Source organism: Malus sylvestris, chromosome 5, assembly GCF_916048215.2.
Source record: "Malus sylvestris chromosome 5, drMalSylv7.2, whole genome shotgun sequence".
In the NCBI taxonomy this organism is placed as follows: Eukaryota; Viridiplantae; Streptophyta; class Magnoliopsida; order Rosales; family Rosaceae; genus Malus; species Malus sylvestris.
This window is the reverse complement of record NC_062264.1, coordinates 3,250,455-3,269,545: the sequence shown is the minus strand read 5'-3', so window position 1 is coordinate 3,269,545 and position 19,091 is coordinate 3,250,455. Positions and strand designations below refer to the sequence as shown.

General features: G+C 37.1%; 1 pseudogene; it reads left to right on the top strand.

The window, feature by feature from the left end:
• The first annotated feature begins 17,095 nt into the window (after window positions 1-17,095).
• On the top strand, window positions 17,096-17,202 carry LOC126624863 (small nucleolar RNA R71; annotated as a pseudogene).
• Window positions 17,203-19,091: the final 1,889 nt, after the last annotated feature.

The following is a 19,091-nucleotide window of genomic DNA, read 5'->3' as shown; positions in this document are numbered from 1 at the left end:
CTCCCTGCCCCTATTAGATTTTACTTGAAAATATATCAGCACAATTAAACATACATACTAGTCTACAATTAAATGTCAAAACATACACCACTTTGAACCTATTTTCATGTTTTTCAACAAACTCCTAGAGTAACCTATACAAAACAACTTTTAATCACTTGTAAACAAGAAATGCAACCCACAAGCTTTGAGATAGTTCCTATACCTCTTTGCAGCATTCAAAGACACCAAGTAATTTCAACTCAACCACTTGTAGGAAACCTATAACATAATTCAGCACCGAAAGTAACTAAATTTAGACAATCTTATACAAATTTAAACACATCTTAACTCAAATTCCAATCAAGAATTTTTTGTAGTAGGTATACATGAAATTAAATGTATAATCAATCCTAAATGCCCCACCAAAGGAAAAAAACCTTCATCCCCTGCACTCGATCACCAAACTGCTGCTCCACTTCAATGATTCAATATGCGCCTTCCCCAATTAAGGTAAACAAAATTTAGTTTACTTTTTTGGGACAAAAGGGAGAATATTACACAAAGATAGCATCATAAAGATCCCTAAACACCAAGGTACAAGCACAGAAACTAAAACAAACTTTCAATCAAATGGAGGAATCGAGTAGGAGGGATTGGGGGCGCCATGAATTATACACATGGAGAATTGGAGAATAATGCACATGCTTTTGTAATTGGTCGGTTTCAGAACCCAAATTAACGTACTCGATTTAATTTATCTTCTGAGTATAACATAAAAAAGGTGTGTGTATGTGAATGTGATATGGGTTCTTCCCAATTTCGTCCCAGCAGCATAAAAAAATATTTTTATTAGTCATTCATCAAACAAGGTTGGTTTAATCTCTTCTAATGTGCATGTAGCATTCTATGACCTCTTGCCGCATTCTATAACCCATATTAAGGTACAAATGCTTGATTAAAGTGCACAACAAACGGATATTTTCTCAGAATTTGCAGAGAGCTAGAGATTAAAATTAAATAACTGAAAAAATATATATGAGAAATTAAGGTGGGCTCTGTGATAAGAAATTAATTAACTTTAAAAAACAAAGACCTGTGAAATTGGAGGAAAAGGGCAGCAGATTTTTACCTCTGCGGTGGCTGTCGAGACGGCCAGGCGAGCAAGTGCTTGACAGCGAGGATACAAGGCTGCAACCTGTGAGGGTTTGCAAGGCTACGAGAGGGAGTGGTGTGAATGATGATGACTGACTCATAGTGAGGGAGAGGGAGGCGCGGGGAGGAACACAGGCAGAGAAGAAGAAGTGAAGAAAAACCTAGGGTTAGTAGCATAAACAAAAAAAAACGGTGGAATTGGGCTTAGGTATGCAGGGGTGGAGGCACTTGGAAATTTCTGAAGAGGAAAGGCAAAGAAGCTGCGATAGAGAAATGAAGAGGATGAGATTTTGGGCGCCATGCCAAAATTTTGGTAGCCCTCCAAATTTTAATCTCCCGCCTCCTTCAAATGTTTTTACTTATGTATGATTACTTTTTTTTTCTTTGTCACAATGTATGATTCTATTAAAATCTATTGTTTTGATAGGATACATATTCTACGAAACTAATTTCAACAATCCAACTGTCAAACTTGTTTGTATATACTTCAAGATCACATACGCCAAAAATTGCAAAAAAAAAAGACATTCAGTTATCAAGTTACAGGACAAACCTTTCCGACGGTTATAAAATAAAAATCACAATTTAACGGTTATTTGAACTCCGATTTTGATGATTTTTTACGGCTACCCTCATTGACCCTAACTAATTTGATCGTCAATTTAAAACATTTACACAAGTGGATACCACAAAAAAAAAGGCAATGCAAGAACACCAAAAGAAAAGCAAAAGAACACAGTTGTATCTACGTCGCTCAAAGTCCCTTTTTTTTTCCTTTTGCTTACGAGTATAAAATAAATAAATTAAAATCTACTTAGTAAATACATATACCATTGAATTTGATGGGAAACGCATTGTACGAAATTAGTTTCATTGATCAAACTGTCAAACTTGTTTGTATATACTTCAAGATCGCATACACCAAAAATGGCAAAAAAAAAACATTCAGAGATCAAGTAACGAGACAAAACTTTTCGACGGTTATAAATGAAAAATCATAATTTAATGGTTATATTAACTCCGATTTTGATAATGTTTTATAGCTACATTCCTTGACCCTATATGAATACAACGAACTGATTCGATTGTCAATTTAAAAGATTTACACAAGTGGATGCCATAAAATCTTATGTTATACTTAATGAAAGTATAAATAAATTCCAAGTGTTAGTGAATCTAATGTTTTGATGGGATATGCATTGTACGAAACTAGTTTCAATGATCCAGCCGTCAAACTTGTTTGTATATGCTTCAAGATCACATACGCCAAAAATCTTAAAAAAAAAACATGCAGAGATCAAGTAACCGGATAAAACGTTTAAATGGTTATAAACGAAAAAACACGATTTAACGGTTATTTTAACTCCAATTTTGATGATTTTTTACAGCTACACTCCTTGATCCTATATGAATACAATAAACTCATTCAATCGTCAATTTAAAATATTTACACAAGTGGATACCACTAAATCTTATGTTATACTTAATAAAAGTATATATAAACTCCAAGTGTTAGTGAATCTAACGTTTTGATGGGATACGCATGGTACGAAACTAATTTAAAAAATCCAACTGTCAAACTTGTTTGTATATGCTTCGAGATCACATACGCCAAAAATCACAAAAAACAAACATGCAGAGATCAAGTAACGGGACAAACCTTTTTTACGGCTATAAACGAAAAATCATGATTTAACGGTTATTTTAACTCCGATTTTGATGATTTTTTACAGCTACACTCTTTAACCCTATATGAATACAATGAAATAATTCGATCGTCAATTTAAAACATTTACACAAGTGGATACCATAAAAGAAAAAGGCAATACAAGAACCCCAAAAGAAAAGCAAAAGGAAAAAAAAAAAAAGGACTTTGAAATTTTTGACGGTTGGATCGTTGAAACGAATTTTGTACAATGTGTTTCCATCAAATTCAATGGTATATGTATTTACTAAGTAGATTTTAATTTATTTATTTTGTACCCATAAGCAAAAAGGCAAAAAAAAAAAAAAAAAGGTACTTTGCGCGACGTAGGTACAACTGCGTCGCCCAAAGTTGGCAAAAAAGCGGTCAAATATTCTTTGTTTGATGCCAAGATCTTGCGTGACGTAGGTTGGCGTCGTGCAAAACGTAGAAACTGCGGCGTCGTGCAAATCTGTTTTGCGCGATGCCAGCCTACGTCGCGCAAAGTTCCATCGTGCAAAGGCCGTTTGCACGACGTTTTGTGTTTTGGGTCGCGTAAACATACTTTGAGCGATGAAATTTGCTCCGTCACACAAACATGTTTTTCTACTAGTGTTGGTTTCAGTACCAGCAACCATTATAGAACTAAAAGGTGTTGAGGTCTCAAAGTATTGACCAATTGTAGTCTCTTTTGCAAACAATTGTGATCTAAAATCTTTTAGTGAAATACCATTCTCTCTGCCTCTTATAACACATGAAAGTATTGAATTTTGTAGGAATACCTTTCAAGGCAAGAATGATTATATCATCAATTATAAAAAATAACTCATGCAGCTGCAAGATGATCCCTTGCATCTTTGATCTTTTGCAAATACACAAAGACAGATTCAAACCCTTTTTTTATGTTCTGCAGCTCAATTTTCATATGAAAAATTGTAGCTTTTGTAACCGTTAAAAACCTCTCAGCAAGATTAACCCACAGTTCATGAGAACTTTGACTTCCAATTATGCAGGACATTGCAATTGTAGACAGAGTTGTAATGAGTAATTGCATAAGAGCACGATCGTGCATCTTCCAGAAAAGATAATCATCATTTTCAATCCCTTCAATTGTAGCATCATTATCAAACCTTGGAGGACATTTTCTCGATCCATCTACAAACCCCATAAATCCATGACTTTGAAAGAGTAGTGTGATCTAAAAACTCCAGGTTAAGTAGTTAGAATCATAACACTTGACTGTAACTGATGTAGAAATGGTGGAGATAAGACCGGTGATCGGAGACTGAACAATCTTTAACTGATCAGTAGTAACAATTGTTGATACTTTGAAGAATTCGTTCATTGAGATGTTTTATCAAACAGTTGATGTGCATAAGAAGAAGAGCAATTTCTTGAAGCTCTATGGAGATTCAAAAAAGCCGATTGTCGTTTATCGCGGAACAGTTTGCAAATCAGAGGGTAAAGAAGAGAAATGAAAGCTTTGATTAAGATGAAAAAGCGCCATTTTATGCTTGGCAATGATCGAAGAAACCAAATTGTAGAGAGAGAGAGATTGAGAGTTGAGAGAAGTTTTCTTTGTATTTCTTGAGAGTGAAGTTATCTTCTTACACCTTAGCTACATGTATTTATCTAATTACATGGCTTATAACACAAGCTAAGATATGGATAATATTCTAACAATCTAACAACCTTAGCACTAGATTCTAACAGCCTTGTAACTTCCTTTGGATCTTGTGACACTTGTCATCATCTAGACCCTTGAATTCCTTTCACTTGGATTCTCATCTTTGTTGTTGTCTTTACTTGAATCCTCATCTTTTTGTGTTTGTCTACCCTCTTACAAATAAGATATATGTATATGAAACATTCGTTAAATGAAAATAATGGAACGAAGATATTTCCTTCTGTATAACATTTCTGAATAATGAAAATAATGGAACAAAAATATTTCATTCGTTAAACAGTTATGAATAAGATCTATGTATAACATTCGTTGAAAATGATGTATAACATTTTAAGCAATTTAATTCCCTTCTGTCTGCTTTTCTTCTAACTTTTGATTTCTTCTGGTCAAACATTAGGCTTGATTGATTTTTTATTTAAACACTACAGCACACAATATAACTTTCAAAATCGTGATTAAATTTTGAAAAAGAAAAAGGTTCTACTGTTATTAATCCACTGTAATTATAAAGTCATACGGAATTACACAAAATATTAATAGTGTACGAGTCCTTTATTATTTAAATTTAGAAATCAAACGAAAGATATTTTAAGTTACACATAAATAATTAAACATATCTGTTGGATCAGAATATTAGTAGTTAACAAATTAATCAGGCTGATATGTATGTTTTGTATTCAAATAATAAAAAGCCAGCTGGTACGACAAAAACTACGACGACGCACACATATATATATATGGCCTCCAGTGCAGAATCATGTTAGCTAGAGTAAGGAAGGGACCCGAAAATTGCATGAAGATGTGGTCCTGAATCCCCACCATAGCTACGCAATCACAATTCACGACTCGATGAAATGGATTGAAGATCATTGGTCGTCATCAATTCATGGCATTTTCTAATATGTATACATCAATGGGTCGTGCAGCAATATAACTAGACCCGCCGTTTACTTGTGTTTAAACTTGTCTGTTTGTATCTTAAGTTGTATTCATTTTTTTTTTATGTCATGCAGTTTGATAGGTATTTTTACCACTTGCAAAAGTAGGAATAAAAACACTTAAAAATACTTGCAAGAGAACAAGATAGTCGTAGTATAGTAGCTCAAGTAAGGTCGTTTCCATAGGGATTGAATGAATAATTTATGTAAATACCAAATCTTAATTCATTATTTGAAAACAAAGTTTGGAAGAGATTGATTTTGAATTTAAAAATAATAAAAACGAATTTAATTAAAATGATTAAAGAAATTAGCAAAGTAACGAAAACAAAAGAAAACGTTTTGAAAACCAAATTGTAAAAGGCCTAGGGTTCCGCCGTCCCCTTAACAATCCTATGTAGATTTACCAATTACTTATAAATTACCCATGCAACTTTGAAGGTTACGTTTTCCTTAATGCATATTCTACTTGTGTATCAAACATGCAATTCGTCTGTGGCATTCAAATCAAATATAAACATGCATGACTCATACACTTTGTGAAAACCCTTTGAAAAACCATGCAACCCCTAAGACGTGGCATTCGCCCTAGGTGAAATTACAACTATCGATCACAAAGAAGCAATACTCAATTCCCCGGTGGCATTCCGATCGAATTGCATCCAGTTACTTATCTAAACATCCTAATGGTAGCTAAGCGTTAAGATATAGAGACAGTTTAAAGCACAGTGATTAATAATTCAAAGTACACATAATATCATAAGCAATTAAATAAAAACTACATATTCATGTTAAGGCTCAAGGCATCGTACTAGCAAAAGAAAAAATTAGCTACGAACAACCATAAAACACAAGGAATCTTATTGAAATGGAAAAAGGATAAAAAAACACGTTGAAAATACAAACCGTCAAAGTCTAGCTAAATTTTCCTCGTACGTTCTCCCCCTTAACCTAATGGCTAAAAAACATTATTTATACTACTACAAAATAAAATCCTTCCTAGAAAATGTCTTAGAATAAAACTAGGAAACATAATAAAATAATAAAACAGAAAATAAAAGGTTTCCTATTTAAATTGAAATTCGGACTTCTTAGAAAATCATACTTTTGACTGACCAAATTAACTCCTATTTGGTCCCAAAAGATCTCTTTTGAAAGCTGAAGACGTCCCCTACAAGTAGAATTACTCCAAAATTTATCCATTTGATCACTTTTTGCTACAGAGGAAGTCGAATGTCCTACATTGGAAATATATAACAAATATCAAAATTCTATCAAAATAACCAATAAATTAATACTAAGTTGAGGGTAAAATATATGGTATAATATGGACTCATCACAGTCTTACATTGAAACATACATGTAACAAATTATAATATGATATTATAGGAATAACTACAATCGGCGTGCACCATATATATGACATGCATGTTCTCTCAATTTTTATGTTCATGTATACATCATACGTGAAGAAAGATATTGAAAAAAAAAAGGGTATACAAATACTATACATTGAATTTCTCTCGTTTAATCAATAATTTATAGATCAACAATTTGACAAGGATTACTGATTGAACATTGAAGTAGGGTTTTTCGTTAGTGAAGTAGGATTTGTAATCTCTACTAATTAATAAAACCTTTTTTGTTAACCAAAAGAAGGTGAAATGACAAATTAGTCTTCTATCGCATAAAAAAATGATGGGTGATGTGAAAAATAAGTTAACACACAAAATTAAACCCTCTTTTTATCAATTGTAGTAAAGTATGTAAGTAGGGATCGTTCTAGGCCGGGGATTAGGAGGGATTGCTAAATCACTTGGAAACTGACTTGAAAACATAAAAACAAAGTTTAAAACACTAACTAGATTCAAAGAATGCAAAACTATACTTTAAAACACTAAAACAAACCAAAAGACTCAAAACAGCCCCTAAACACTCAAAACTACCTTAAACACACAATCTGGGCAGTTTTGGGACTCTAACACAAACTTGGACGAATTTTGGTTTTCTAATGAACTAAAACACTTAAAAACATAATCTAAGACAAGTTCTAATTAATATGACTCAAAGAAATAAGATGGGGTTGATTTTGGACGAAAATAATTAAATTAAGACAAGAACAAAGTAAACAAATTCTTAGACAAATTTAAGTGAATCAAAATAGATTGTAAAATGAATTTGAATGAAACTTATGGATGGAAGGCTAGCTAGGAGGTTCTTCTCCACACATGTCACACTTGCATACAAAACGATTTCCAGTTGCTTTTCGATAAGCTATGAATACTCAACGCCCCAAATTAACCGTGAATTGCACTAATTAACCCTCAGTTTTTCCACAAGTTATTGGATTGGATGATTGCATACGACAACCCAAAACATTCCCTACAAGTTCCCTACATGAATTGCATAATAGAGATACAAGCAAGAATCATTAAGTTCTATGAAAAACATAAGCATTGACGAGGCACTCGTTACTATGATTTGCATGAAACTTATGCCAAGTATTTACTTACGTGATTGTGACTAGCAACCTTCACTACTTGTGAATATAAGTTCATAACGATTAGGTGAAACTCCCTTATATTCTAGCGTTAAATTCATGCATGAAAATTAAGCGTGCACTCTCAACCAACATACACAAATCATTTTTTATACGATCGGATAAGTAAATTGAATTCACAACTTATGAATCACAACTGGATGTAATCAAATCATATTGCAAGTATGAACATGGTTTCGAATCACCCCCTAACTAAGAGGGGTTTAGTTCCTCATACTCACAAAGCAAAGATACATAAAATTAGACATTAAAATCAAAGGAAAGAAAACACCTAAAATGCTCCAACTTGGGTAGCAAGTGCATCCAAGAATTCTCCTTTGCTTGCTTGCGGCAGATTGCTTTGTGGACGGATTTTTGGGTAGTTTTATGATGTAGAATGGATGGGGAATGGTATGGAAAGGTTTAGGGTAAGTGTGGAGGAGTGTTTGAGGGTTGGAGGGTGGTGGAGAGCTAGGCAAAGAGGGTGGAAGAAGGTGGAGTGGCTGTTATGTTTTCTAGGCACTAGAATGGTGTTTTTGGGGTGTTTTGCTACCTAGGGTGAGTATGGACGAATTTCTGTGATGAATGGTGAATATGAGAGTGTGAACCCTTTGCCAAGGGGTGTAAACATGTATATATAGGCCCCAAAAACCTTAGAGAATCAGGTTAGGCTAGGGAGAATGCATGGCAAAGAGTGTATGTGGTGTGCAATGGTCCAAGGGTGAAAATGAAGTGATGATGCAAAGTGTGAAGGGTAAAATGGAGTGGTCTTGAAGCTAGGGAGCATGAATGATTGTGTACATTGCATAGAGATGGAAAGGGAGGTGAAAATGTGTCAATAAATGGGTCAAAGGTGCAGCAACATGTGGTACACAAGGCATGGGATTCCAAATGTGAATGATGGAGCATCAATTGGTGCATGTTATGGTTGTGAAAGTTGTCTAAAATTTTGTGGGTGAAGGGAACAAGAGGTATCAAGCAATTAAGTGTAATAATTAAATGAATTGAAGCATGAAATCAGAAATTATGTAGGGGACAAGAGTGATCAAGCATGGCATGGGAATCCAAAGGGAATTCTATGTTGTTTTGCATGGCAATGAAGGCAAGTTGGGGTGACAAATTTTTGGGCTGAGTTCTTCATCTTTTGGACCATAATTCTTCACATTCTTGGCCTCTTTAGTTCTCAAATTCATCCATCCACTTTGGCCCAAATATGTGACATGCATTCCAAGCTCCATTTTGCTCCAAAATGCTCCAAAATGCATCTTCTTGCCTACTTTGTCCATAAAATCTGAAAACACACGAAAATGACTTTAAACATTAAAATAACTAAGGAAACACGACATAAATGCACAAGAACAAGCCAACTAAGCCGCATAAATATGCTCCTATCAATGGGCAATAATGTTGTTTGTACAATACTTGACCAATCCCGAAACTATTGAGCACCGGTCAACGTTATACTGTCAAGGTCCCAGAAGAGTTTCCCTCCAACTAGGAGGCTAATCACAATGCAACACGTGTCGATATCAGAATCCAATCACAGAGCGACACGTGTCAACTTCATAAGCCAATCACAAGACGACACGTGTCAATGTCAGAACAAAGCTAGAAACTCCTCTATAAAAGGAGATCATTCTCCCACAATATTTCCTAATGTCATTTGTTGATGCACAAAATCAGCGAGAACTTTGATACAACAGAAAGTGTTAAGTTTGTGACCTTCGCTAGATTGCTCTGGTCACTAGTGTGGATAAGTAAGTAAACGGATAGGAACAGGGAAGCAAACACAAGATGTACATGGTTCACCCAGATTGGCTACGTCCACGAAGTATAGGAGTTCTCATTCATTGTGAAGGGCTTACACAAGTACATAGGTTCAAGCTTTCCTTTAGTGAGTACTAGTGAATGATTTAGTACAAATGACATTCGGAAATATTGTGAGAGAATGATCTTTATTTATAGAATAAAGTTTCTAGTTTCATTCTGACATTGACACGTGTCGTGTTGTGATTGGCTTCTGATGTTGACACGTGTCGCGCTATGATTGGCTTCTGATGTCGACACGTGTCGTGCTGTGATTGGCCTTCTGGTTAAAGGGAAACTCTTCTGGGTCCTTGACGGTATAACGTTGACCGGTGCTTAGTAGTTTCGGGATTGGTCAAGTATGGTACAAACAGTGCTCCCCTAAGTTCCCGAGTGAGGGAAGCTCCTCGGTTGGGGACTTGCAAGATCCAAGCCATTGAGTAATCACAAAACTTCTAAGTATCGAAGTGTGGTATCATTTTCACTTGCCTTATCTGTCTCATACGTAGCTGTGGCATCTTCTCTGGAAGTACTTTTCCTCCATCCATGGGTGGTATCTTTAACCGATGAAGATGCACAAGGTAATGTATCAATTTTACTTGAAGCTTACTTGTAGTTTTGGGCTTGGTCAAGTGCGATACAAAACCCTATAGTAGGAGTCCCCTAAGTCGCCGAGCTAGGAGATTTGCCGAAAGAGGTAACAGACAAGGTAAGCAATCAGACTTCCAAACAAGCAACCTGGATCAGAGGTTCGACTTCGGCTTCCGGTTGATTGTTCTCCTTCTCCTTATGTCGTAAACAGCAACAAGGATAAGGAGAAGCAAATGAAGAAGAGATGATATGAGATACTTTTGCTTTTGAAGAAGTAACTTTCCACAGGCTTATTCTTGAACTAGGCTGGAGGTTTTTTGGTTTCCTCCAGATTATAAGGCCGACTCCAGAATTTAAGGTTCAAAACAAGTCCATCAACTCTAGAGTACGTTCGACCTTGATGATATGGAATACTTTTATTGTTGACAAAGTAGTGGATGTATCGGCACGTGTTCTGTTATGCTTGTCTCCACATGCTTCCTTGTATCATTCTCCTTGCCCTACCTGTTCTTCAGGCAAATGTGGTATCTTATCTGGAAGCATAAGATGTTGAAGATGAGTACTCAAGAGTAATGCCAGGTTAGTAATCAGGCAAAGGGTTCCAGGAAGTCAGTTCCTGATTGGAAGCTTGATTCCAAGTGCTGACTGATTGCTCTTTTTCTCCTTGTCTTGTAGGTAAGAACAATGCCAAAGGAAAAGACAGGGAAACAACATGATATGGGATACTCTTGCTTTTAACCCTGATTATATGAGATACTCTTGCTCTGGTGTGGCTTGTTTGCAGAGGTATTATCGGGAGGAAAAGAAGTTGAGTATTTCAAGAGACTCTGCTGAGAGTGCCTTCTCGAATGTGAAAAAAAGTTGAGCATTTTTTTTATTTGAAGGTCTGCCTGGTTGTGGAGGATGGAGGTCGACATATATAAGAGTTTCCCTAACAACAAGTAGTAGTGCTATTCCTTTACCCTTCTTGGTCATAGCAATGTAGTGGGAGCTGCAAGCTTCACGTGTTTTAACTTTGTCAGAGCACTTTGAAAAAGTGGTTTGTGGTATCTGGAAAGCTGATGTTGTGTGTGAAGATTGCAGACAAGCTTTATCTAAAGAAATCTGGCTCTCAAAGTTCGGAGAGCAGTGCCTCTTCGGTTTTCAAACAAGCAATCCTGTCAGGGATTTGGCTCTCGAGATTCAGAGAATGATGCCTCTTTAATTTTTGAAAAAGCAATCCTGTTGGGAGTCAGACTCTTGAGATTCAGAAAGCAGTGTCTATTCGATTTTTGAGAAAGCAATCCTGTTGGGAGTCTGACTCTTGAGATTTAGAGAGCGGTGCCTCTTCGATTTTTGAGAAAGTAATCATGTTGGGAGTCTAGCTCTCGAGATTAGGAGGGCGGTGCCTCTTCGATTTCTGAGCAAGTAATAATGCTATTCTTTTACCCTTCTTGGTCATAGCAATGTAGTGGGAGCTGCAAGCTTCACATGTTTTAACTTTGTCAGAGCGCTTTGAAAAAGTGGTATGTGGTATCTAGAAAGCTGATGTTGCATGTGAAGATTGTAGACAAGCTTTATCCAAGGAAATCTGGCTCTCGAAGTTCAGAGAGCAGTGCCTCTTCGGTTTTCGAACAAGCAATCTTGTCGGGGATCTGGCTTTCGAGATTTAGAGAACGGTGCCTCTTCGATTTTTGAGAAAGCAATCCTGTTGGAAGTCTGACTCTTGAGATTCGACGAGCAGTGTCTCTTCGATTTTTTAGAAAGTAATCCTGTTGGGAGTCTGGCTCTCGAGATTCGGATAGTGGTGCCTCTTTGATTTTTGAGCAAGCAATCTTGTTGGGAGTGTTTTCTCGAATGTGAGTAAAGGTTGGGCATTTTTGCCAGTCTGCCTTGCCCCGGAGCACAGAGGTTGACACACATTGGGACTTTCTAGTTATCAAGCAGTGGTGTTGTTCCTTTACCCTTGTGGGTAATAGTAGGGTAGCTGGACCTTCAAAATTTATGTGTCTAAACTTTGTCAGAGATCTTTGGCAAAGTTATCTGTGGTACCCAAGAAGCTGATGTTACGTGTGGAAAGTGGTGCCTCTTCGAAATCCGGAAAGTGGTGCCTTTTCGATTTTTGAACCAACAGCCCTGTTGCCCCTTTCTTTTATAAGGGCACCAATCTTGTGCAAGAAGTACATTCAGAGAGTTATTGCTTGTAGGAATTTTCCCCTTACTTCAGAGATTTATTGCACCTCATTTCTCCTTCATCATTTCTGAGAATGTTTGGCCCATCCGACCGTCGTTTTGACTTGAACTTTGGTGAAAAGGCAACCATGCCTTCTCAAGACAACATATGGCGCCCATCCTTCTTATCGTCTACTAGTCCTCTTACCGTTGGGGACTCTATGATAAAGAATGATATGACCGCTGCGGTGGTGGCCAGGAACCTTCTCACTCCTAAAGATAACAGATTACTTTCCAAACGGTCTGATGAGTTGGCTGTTAAGGATTCTCTGGCTCTCAGTGTTCAGGTGCAGGTTCTGTGTCTAATATGGCCTAACGCCTATTTGCTTGAACCCGCCAAGTTGAATCATTGGCGGCTGAATTGAGAAGCCTTAAACAGGAGATCAGAGGGCTCAAGCATGAGAATAAACAGTTGCATAGGCTCGCACATGACTATGTTACAAACATGAAGAGGAAGCTCGACCAGCTGCAGGAATCTGATAGTCAGATTTTACTTGATCATCAGAGCTTTGTGGGTTTGTTCCAAATGCATTTATTGCTTTCTTCTTCTGGGGCTGTACCGCGTAATGAAGCTTCAAATGATCCACCTTTGGTGCTTCCTCCTTCTGGGGTTCTGCCTAGTACTGAGGCTCCGAATAATCACCCTATGATGCCTCTTCTTTCTGGGGCTCTGCTGACTGCTGAGACTTCTCTTGAGCAACCTTTGTGAAGGCTCCCTCTTGTTTGTTTATTTTGATTCATGTATATGTACATATTTGCAACTTATCGGAGATATCAATAAACAAGCTTTGCTTCATTTCAACGTATTGTGTTAAATACACCAAGACCTTCTTCACTAAGTTCTTTGAATTTTTCCTTTTGTTGAAGCTTGTATGTTAAAGCTTTGTGAGTGAAGCATGTAGGTTGAGGTAGTGCTCCCTTAATTTCCCGAGTGAGGAAAACTTCTCGTTTGGAGACTTGAAAAATCCAAGTCACTAAGTGGTCGTGAGACTTCCGAGTATCAAGGTGCAGTAGCATATGGTAGGAGTCCCCCAAGTCTCCGGTCGAAGGAGTTGACGAATGAGGCATTTCCTTGTTAAGTGGTAGCCCAAAACTCCTTCTTCATATATATTTGTTATGAAAGTTTTTAGGCCCAAAGAAGAGGAGGCCTAGGTAATTTTTTTTTTTTCGAAATTTTTTTTCTATTTTTTTTTTCAAATTTTCGAATTTTTGAATGTTTGAATTTTTGAATTTTCGAATTTTCGAAAAAAAAAAAAATATATATATATATATTAAAGCTTTGTAGGTGAAGCTTTGGTGTTGAAGCTTTGGTGTTGAAGCTTTGTAGGTGAAGCTTTGAGGTTGAAGCTTTGTTGGGCACCATGAATTGATTTTGCTTCACACTATCTTGATCAAGATAGTGTGAAGCTTTTGTGTTGAAGCTTTGTAGGTGAAGCTTTTGTGGGTCAAGCTTTTGTAGGTGAAGCCTTTATGGGTCAACTTTTGTAGGTGAAGCTTTTGTGGGTCAAGCTTTTGTGGGTGGAGCTTTTGTAGGTGAAGTTTTTGTGGGTGAAGCTTTTGTAGGTCAAGCTTTTGTGGGTCAAGCTTTTGTGGGTGAAGCTTTTGTAGGTCAAGCTTTTGTGGGTGAAGCTTTTGTAGGTCAAGCTTTGGAGTTGAAGCTTTTGTGTTGAAGCTTTTGTGGGTGAAGCTTTTGTGTTGAAGCTAGGGGTGGGTTCAAATAACCGAAAACCGAAAAAAACCGAAAACCAAACCGAACCGAGGCCGAAAAAAACCGAACCGAAACTGCCAAACCGAACCGAACCGAATCTGGCTGGTTCGGTTTCGGTTTTTAAGGTTCGAAAACCGAACCAAACCGAACCGAACCGAACATATATATATATTTAATTTTGTTTTCAATATTATAAATAATTTAGTGATACAATCATAACAAGACATAAAAAACTTGTTATTGATAATTGCAAGTGTACAATATCGTCCAAGTAATATAGTGATAAGTAGAGTGTCGTTCAAACAAGGATCGGATTAACCTAAATTTACTATTGAGATTGACTTCAAACTAAACTTAAATAAAAGATGGATAACGATGACAAATTCAAATATGCAAAAACCCAAACGAAATTGAAAATATCAATTGAACAAACACGAAGTAAAAGTGAATGAATTATGAAAAATTAATATATTGAAGCACTAGGACATCAGGTTCCTCATTCTCAATCCCATCTAATCCCGTTATTCATATTAAACTCAATTTATTCCCATGTTGCTAGCAATTATCCCTTGATTCGTCAATATTTCCTTTCAGAATATACTAACTGTGTTTCTAACTATCTACCATTGCTATGTCTAGCCACAGAAGTAGATAATCGAATCCCTTTACGCTAAATGGATAATTTCACAATACTACACAAATCATAACCAGTATGTCTACTCAATTATGTAATTCATGGTAATCGTTATGAGAAGCAATCTACTAAACTCAACCTGTCAGTCCCAATTTAGTTCTTCACACAAATAATGGCCAGTTATTTGATAACGATAAAGCACAATAACAATTACTCAACATGGAAAACAATCGAGATCAATATGAAATAATAAGAATTAGATGTTCATGATAAGAGTACACCCTAATCCTAGCAAAAGGACTTAGTTCATGATTAATCTAATCACAAACATGGATGAATTCGATATCATAAAGAAACCCCAAAACCCCAATTCTGGAATCGTATGCGATAAACCCCAAAACTGCCACCTTCTCTCCAGCGTACACCCACTGGAAGGCTGGAATCTCCTTATATCCCCACCTTTACGGCTGCTTCAAATCTACTCCCCAGCAATTGGAGAAAAGGGGGGGGGTCCGTCAGACCGTTTCACCCTTTTTCCCTTCTATGCCTTTTCCTCTAATCCACATGCCGTGTTTCTCTCAAACCCAATTCTTTTTGGGAAAAACCCCTTGTTCCACATCAATTAAAGTCCTAGCTGTGATAAGAAATGGCCGACCCAAAATCAACTGAGTCTCATAATCTTCTTCCATATCCAACACCAAGAAATCTGCTGGAAAAATCAGCTTGTCAACCTTCACTAACACATCTTCGATAATTCCCTCTGGATATGCAATTGATCTATCCGCCATCTGCAAAGAAACAGTAGTGGGTTTAATTTCACCTATTCCAATGGTCTTAGCAACAGATAAAGGTAATAAATTAATACTAGACCCCAAATCACATAATGCTTTTTCAAATAAATTCGTGCCAATAATGCATGGAATTTTGAAACTCCCTCTATCTTTTTGCTTGAGCGGAAGCTTTCTTTGAAGGATTGCACTGCATTCTTCTGTCAACTGAATCTTCTCATGATCACCAAATTTTCTTTTCTTTGAGATGATATCCTTCATGAATTTAGCATAATTCGGCATCTGCTCCAAAGCATCGGCAAATGGAATATTAATCTCCAATTTCTTAAACATCTCTAAGAATTTGAAATACTTCTCATCTAACATATTCTTCTTGAGCCGTTGAGGAAAAGGAATAGGGGGCACATATGGCTTCACGGGTTGGACAACAGGCTTAAGGAGTGGCGTGGCTGCAATGAATGATTGTGGTGAAGCTTTTGAAGTGGTTCCCAGTATAGCTAGTGGCTGTACAACATCGGACAGTGGATGCTCCTCTTGTGAAATGGTTTCTACCTTTTCTTCCTCATTGTTTTTCTCAAAATCAGCTGCTGTTTTCACTTGTTTCCCTCTTCGAAGAGTTATTGCTTTAGCTTGCTCATGGTTTCTCGGATTAACTTTAGTTTGGCTTGGAAAAGAACCTTTTTCTCTAACTGCCAAAGAATGAGCTAACTGCCCCATTTGAATCTCCAAATTTTTTATTGAAGCAGCCTGGTTCTGAAGAGTTGTCTCAGTTTTGCTCATAAATTGATTTGTATTGACAGAAAGAGTATTCACGTTACCAGCAAGCTGTGCAATGACATCTTCCAAATTATTCTTCTTCTCTTGAGGTTGGAAACCAGATGGTGGCTTTTGTACATTCTGATTATTAACCCATGAGAGATTTGGATGGTTTCTCCATCCTTGATTATAAGTATTGGAGTATGGATCGTTACCAGGACGTCTGTAAGCATTCACCATGTTCGCTTGCTCTTGAACAAATTCTGGAAAATCAACACTATACGGACAACCAACTGTGGCATGACCAGGAACTGCACATATGGAACAAACCTCTGGAACTGATGCTCTCCCATTCATAGAAAGCAAAGTGTCAAGTTTACTAGCAATCACATCGACTTGTGCCTTTGAAGCAAATTCGATAGAATTATTAATCTCAAAAACTCCTGCCCGTCTTCCTCTTGCTTCAGAATGTTGTGTTTCGAGTGCTAAAGTATCAAAAAGTGCTTGACATTCGGCTGGCGTCCTGTTCTTAATTGATCCCCCTGCATAGTTGTTCACTGCAGCTTTGCTTGAAACTGTTAATCCTTTATAAAATATCCGCATGAGAACTAGAGTAGGCAAACCATGGTGCGGACACTGAATCAACAAATTATTAAATCTCTCCCATGCCTCAGAAAACGTCTCATCTGCCTGTTGAGTGAACTGCATGATACTATCTCTAAGGGTATCGGTCTTCTGAGTCGAGAAGAATTTCTCCAAAAATTTATTCTGAATATCGTTCCAACTCGTCAAGGTTCTAGGCCTCAAAGAATTCAACCAAGTCTTCGCTTTGTCTTTCATAGTGTATGGAAAGACCTTCATCCTGAGATGTTCCTCGGTAACTCCTTCTACCAATGCCATGTTGGACACCATATTGAAGATATCTCTAATATGTGCCAATGGATCTTCAGTGCTCATGCCATGAAAAGAAGGCATCATATTAAAGTGGATAGTCTTCAACTCATAATTCCTTGCAGCTGCAGGAAGAGCTATGCTCGACGGTGATTCCGGAATGGTTGGCATATCAAAATCTCCCATCGTTTCATTCTGAACTAACGCCATCTTGCTCTCTTGCTGCTTTTCTTTCTCACTGACTTCTCTTTGTTCTCTTCGGATTTCACGGAGTATTTTCTCAATTTCTGGTTCAAACTCAAGTAGTACACAATCCGACGAACGAGTACCAAGCATTCACCTTCAAGAAACAATGAGCCAAGGTGAGAATACTCCGAGAAAAAAAATAATCAAAATAAAAAAAAACGAAAATAAAATTTAAATAAACTAAACAAAATCACAAAAGTAAAATAGAATTAAATTCGATCCGAGGCAGCGGCGCCAAAAACTTGTTATTGATAATTGCAAGTGTACAATATCGTTACCAAGTTGGTTTGCTTGAAACTTTTCAAGCCCCTGTGCATGGGTTCGAATCCTCATGCCTCTAGGGTTTCAAAAAAGTTTTTTAGTTTTTTTGTGCAATCAACAACCTTTTAACTTAAAATTAAATATAAATACTTAAAACCTGCTGCTGTGAGGAATCGAACCCCTTCCGTCCAGGGGGGATAATTCCTTCAAGCCAACTTGACTGTAGTCTTTGTGTTGTTATAATTGTACCAGTAATATATTTATAGGTTTCTAATATTTAATGCTTTATAAAATTTCTTAAGATTAAAAACCCTAGCCGTCACTCTCCCAATCCCATTTCGGTTTTCCCTGTTCTCAAGCACTCTCTCCCCTCCGCTATTTCCTCTCTGCCTCTCTCTCTCTCTCTTTCTCTCCCCTTCCTCTCTTCCTCCAAATCACTATCTCTCTTTGTGGATTTCGACGGTAGCAAAGAGGAGAGCCAAACCACAGTGGCAGTGGAGCAGTCCAGTGGCACAACATGGGACTGATGGGCAGTTGACGGCGGACGAGGGCAGTCATTAATCGTTGCAGATCCATGATCCATGGTTCTTTGTTTTTGTGTTGTGTTATTGGTTAATTTTCGTTTGCAGATTTTTTTTTTCAGTTTCGTTGGTTCTGAACTTCTGATGAATTTGATCTGTAGCTTCTAAATTTCATGGTTTTGCAATTTGTTTTGGGTATGCTGGATTTGGTTAGGTAACTTCATTTATGAACACTATTAGACTATTTGTTGAGGTTTGATTAATTTGTGAGAGTACATACGATTTGATTAATTTGTTTTGGGTATGCTGCTGCTGAAGCCTGGATTTGTTGTGGCTGTTTTGCATTTTTTGGAGGAAAAAAAAAACCGAAAAAAAATCGAAACCGAACCGAAAAAACCGAACCGAAAAAAAAACCGAACCGAAAAAAACGGAAAAAAATTTGGGCCGAACCGAACCGAACAGAAATTTCGGTTTGGTTTCGGTTTTGGCAAAAAACCGAACCGATAAGAGCCGAACCCAGCCCTAGTTGAAGCTTTTGTAGGTGAAGCTTTTGTAGGTGAAGTTTTGGAGTTGAAGCTTTGGAGTTGAAGCTTTATAGGTGAAGCTTTGGAGTTGAAGCTTTTGTTGGGTACCATGAATTGATTTTGCTTCACACTATCTTGATCAAAAGGGCTGGATAGCTTGATCTTCGTATGC